The 4,607-nt window shown below is 48.4% G+C and overlaps 1 pseudogene across 1 annotated transcript in view; it reads left to right on the plus strand.

The window, feature by feature from the left end:
• Positions 1-4,374, plus strand: part of LOC308164361 (histone-lysine N-methyltransferase SETDB1-B-like) — a 16,267-nt pseudogene extending 11,893 nt beyond the window's left edge. Inside the window, exons 15-22 of the transcript in view lie at positions 139-293; positions 465-758; positions 892-1,064; positions 1,379-1,398; positions 1,486-1,662; positions 3,567-3,823; positions 3,959-4,047; positions 4,257-4,374. The product of the transcript in view is annotated as a histone-lysine N-methyltransferase SETDB1-B-like (transcript). The remainder of the gene's footprint in view (positions 1-138; positions 294-464; positions 759-891; positions 1,065-1,378; positions 1,399-1,485; positions 1,663-3,566; positions 3,824-3,958; positions 4,048-4,256) is intronic.
• Positions 4,375-4,607: the final 233 nt, after the last annotated feature.

The raw sequence follows: 4,607 nt of genomic DNA on the forward strand, positions 1-4,607 counted from the left end.
AGCGCACTCTCTTATCTTATGACCACATGACAGAGCGGACAGTGTCATTTTGCGAAGTCAAACAAACAAACAATGAATTAATGAATTTCCCCCTCTCTTCTTCTCTCCTCCCCCTCTCTTCTTCTCTCCTCCCCTCAGGATCTATGAGTGTAATAAGAGGTGTAAGTGCTGTAGTCAGATGGTGCAGCACGGCCTGCAGGTGCGTCTGCAGCTCTTCAACACGCGGAACAAAGGCTGGGGGATCCGCTGCCTCGACGACGTGGCCAAGGGCTCCTTCCTCTGCATCTACACTGGTGAGGGAGGGAGAGTGGGAGGGTGGGAGGGAGGGAGGAAGGAGGGAAGGAGGGAGGGAGGGAGGGAGGGAGGGAGGTGAAGCAAAGGAATGCATCCTACTTAGGGTTGCAAAATGTATCATTTCCATATTTCTCTTTTTTTTCTCATCTCTCTGTCTCTCCTCCCTCCAGGGAAAATTTTGACCGACGACTTTGCCGACAAGCAGGGCTTGGAGATGGGGGACTACGGGAAGTACTTTGCCAACCTGGACCACATCGAGAGCGTGGAGGCGTTCAAAGAGGGCTACGAGAGCGAGGCCCACTGCTCTGACGGGAGCGGCGTGGACATGAGCCGGCTGAAGGTGCCCGTCTCCGCCCTCGCCATGGGCAAGGGCGCTCCGAAGACCCAGACGCAAAAAAAAAAGAATAAAAAAAAAAAAAAGAGGAGCTACACCACACGCAGCCAAGCCAAGGGGGTCAAGGAAGGTGTGTGTGTGTGTGTGTCTGTGTCTGTGTCTGTGTGTGATTGTGTAGCTATATAATACAAACCTCAGTACTGTGTCTGATGTAGAGCTTTTGCTCCCCCCCCTCACCTCTCATTCCTCCCCCCCCTGTTCAGGGAGCCAGGACAGTAAGGACGGGATAACAGCAGCAGGGGGGGCGGAGGACAGGAAACCACCGCACATGCCGGAGGAGAGCGGGAAGAGTAAAGTGGTGTCCTGGCTCACCACCCAATCCTCCACCACCTCTCAGACCACCATCAAAATGGAAGGGCTGAAGATCGAGAAGAAGGTGAGCAGGAAGGAGGGAATATTCTCCACCATCTGTTGGATGAATTACCTTATCTATAGAGAGATGAGCTTATCTATAGAGAGATGAGCTTATGTGCATTATGTGGAAGCTATGGGTCTCATGAAAGGTACCGTCTAATCAGATGCAATGCTAATGCTATCTACCTCTAATCAGATGCAATGCTAATGCTATCTACCTCTAATCAGATGCTAATGCTAATGCTATCTACCTCCACAACTGCTGGTCCCTTAAATGAATGATGTGTGTCCTGGTGTTGTCATTGGATATTGATGAGTGCCTGTCTTCTGTTCTAGGAGCCTGGGGACATCAAAAGGTACGTAAAAGACGGTACCCACAAGACATCACTGACCATTGTCTCTTATCAGATTAGTTGAATGGTTTTGTGTGTCTGTGTGCACAGTGGCCACCCCCTCCCGGTGAAGGCAGAGGGAGTGAAGAAACAGGAAGTCATGACCCTCTCTGACAGCGACGATGTCATGACCCTCTCTGACAGCGACGATGTCCAGACCATTAGCTCTGGATCGGACGACAACAAGGAGAGAGAGAAACGCACTCAGGGTGAGGGGAGGGGGGGGGGGTAAGGTAATGTGGATTTTACTGCAGTTTCAAGGATTTTTAAGTTTAAATTGTATTTTATGTTTAAAAAAAAAGAACAACACTATGGGCCCTATTATGCACTTCTTAACTTGCCGTATTAAGTCTTAATTAAGACGCACCGCCAGGTTAAGACCTACCCCCACCCTTATTATGCGCTTCATACGCGCTACTGCTATTATGCAGGTGTCGATAGGCGCCCACACATAAGACGTAAAACTCCCGTGCATATATTGCTCATTGTGGCAGTGTTCATATGTTAATGAAGTGCACTAGGCGCCCCTGCTATTATGCGATCTGACTTTGCTCCTGTCGCTAAGAAGTGGTTTGAAAAGTTCTTAAGTTTAGACTTCATGCACGTTTTGAAACACGAGCGCGCCTCCGCGGTTTGCGCATGCATGTGGGCACACATGAACACGCACGTGGCTCCACAGCAAGACGTCAATTACGGTCACAGTATAAATGCTTTATTTCAGAAGGGAGAGGCAGAGAAGCGCGCTGACCTCCTTCTCAGGACTTCCATAATAGCATAGCGCTAATGACTCAACACAGCCGGTTCTTAAAGGGAATGGCACGCTGATTGGGTTGATTGAGAAGACGCCCAAAACACACCCATGACTAATTTCTTTGCTTAGCGCCGGGTTTTAGGCGCCCACTACAGCACGCATAATAGCAAAGTGGCCTTGACCACGCCTCCACGTCTTAAGTTTAGATCTACCGCCTCGTCTTATTGATGAAGTGCATAATAGGCAGGGGTGCACATAACTGGTGCGCCAGTGCGCATGCGTCGCCAAAATGCATGCTGCGCGGCTGATCAGCGGCATGAAGGCGCTTTTGCGCACCAACAGCTGGGTCCAAGAAGCAAGCCCCACCAAGTAAGTAACTATTTGCCGTCCCCTCAGCCGAAGGCGCGACGAGTAATCCATCACGACGACCACGGCGACTCCCCTCACGAAAACATTCGGAAAGTATCGTAACTCGTACTTTTCATTCCGCGTATCGCGTATCGCACAGTTATCACACCGACACTTGAAAATTCAGTCCCGAACGACTCGTCGCTAAAAGGAAAAACAACACCAAGGGACTTCACGTTTCTTTTCTCTGAAGCTTTCAAACGTTCAGACGTTTGTTTTACAGCTTCATTATCGCACCTAGACCCCTGACCCAGGGAATATGGTTGGGAATTCTATTAGAAAAAAGAAAAAGAAAAAGGCTTTGTTGCACAATCAAAATAACGAGCTATTTAAAGTGATGGCCTACAACATCCTCTACCATTGAAATTGAGGACAGTGATAACTTACAGCAGTCAAGAGAGCAGTGATGATGATTAAGCTTGTAGCATAAGTAAATGCTTAGGCTGTAACTTTTTGTTGAAAAGTTGATTTCAGTATTTACAGAACAGAGCAGTGCTTAAAGAGATGTCAGTTGATTTCATTGTGTTTAAAGGAGTCTGACAGACTTTCATGCTTAAAGAGCAGTCATTTGATTTTGCATTTGTTTATTTTGTTTTGCACACAATCATTTGTTCGTTCATCTTTATTTATGAATAAATGTCGTTTTGCTAATATAAGTTATCCATGTATCCCTTTTTCATCCATCCTGTGGGACGGGTCGTGACTCGCGAGCTCGGGGAGCACCAAGCAGCATCCCTAGGTGCTCCTCTGAGCACTGGCCCCAAAAAGTTATGTGCACCCCTGATAATAGGGCCCTATATCTGTTGTATTTGTATATGTGTTTCGCCCAGAATTTACTCTCTCCTTTCACTGGCCCACCCCCGCCCCTTTCTCTCTCTCTCTCTCTCTCTCTCTCTCTCTCTCTCTCTCTCTCTCTCTCTCTCTCTCTCTCTCTCTCTCTCTCTCTCTCTCTCTTTCTCTCTCTCTTTCTCAGGTGTCGTGAAGAGGCAGGTAGCAGTAAAGTCTACGCGTGGCATCGCCCTTAGGCCGATGACCGGTATGGTGGTGAAAACAGGCGCAGGTGGAACTGGGAGAGGAAGGGGGGAGACGGGGGGGCAGGGCGGGACACAGAGTCAGGGGGGAGGAGGGGGAGACAGCGGACCCAAAAACACACGGCAGTTCTTTGACGGCGAGGAATCATGCTACATCATTGACGCTAAACTGGAAGGCAACCTGGGACGCTACCTCAATGTGAGTGTGTGTGTGTTGAACTTTGTGTATTTTCTTTACTGTGTGTGTACACTGGATGAATTGGATGTTTAACTCGTAAAAGGGAACTAAGGTCTTTCCTTACCATATATTGTCCTCCCTCTCCGCCCGAAACAGCATAGCTGCAGTCCTAACCTGTTTGTTCAGAATGTGTTTGTGGACACACACGACCTGCGTTTCCCCTGGGTGGCCTTCTTCGCCAGCAAGTGAGTCTCGTGAAGGATCTTGACCTAGCTTGACCTGAACACATTAGCATTATTGTGTGCAAAACAATGAGACTAGTATAGGACACTTGTTAGCATCTTCGCTTTACTGTGATTTTTGCAGTTGATACTTGTGTGCATTGGTTTGTGTTGTACACTATTGGCATTAATGTGTGTTTGTGTGTTTGTGTGTGTGTGCGCGCCATGCGCAGGCGTATCAAGGCAGGCGCAGAGTTGACATGGGACTACAACTATGAAGTGGGCAGCGTGGAAGGCAAGAAGCTCCTGTGCTGCTGTGGGTCGAGAGAGTGCCGAGGAAGACTGCTTTAATGAGCAGTCCTTACCTCCATCCCCATATCTGTATGTGTATGTGTATGTGTATGTGTATGTGTATGTGTATGTGTATGTGTATGTGTATGTGTATGTGTATGTGTATGTGTATGTGTGTGTGTGTGTGTGTGTGTGCGCGTGTGTGCGCGTGTGTGCGCGTGTGTGCGAGAAAGGGAGAGAATGTTTGTTAGAGAGAGGTGAGTGTTATTAGATGTTTCCCTGATGATGGGCGG

This window comes from Nansenia antarctica, assembly GCF_963989245.1.
Source record: "Nansenia antarctica genome assembly, chromosome: 8".
NCBI lineage: Eukaryota > Metazoa > Chordata > Actinopteri > Argentiniformes > Microstomatidae > Nansenia > Nansenia antarctica.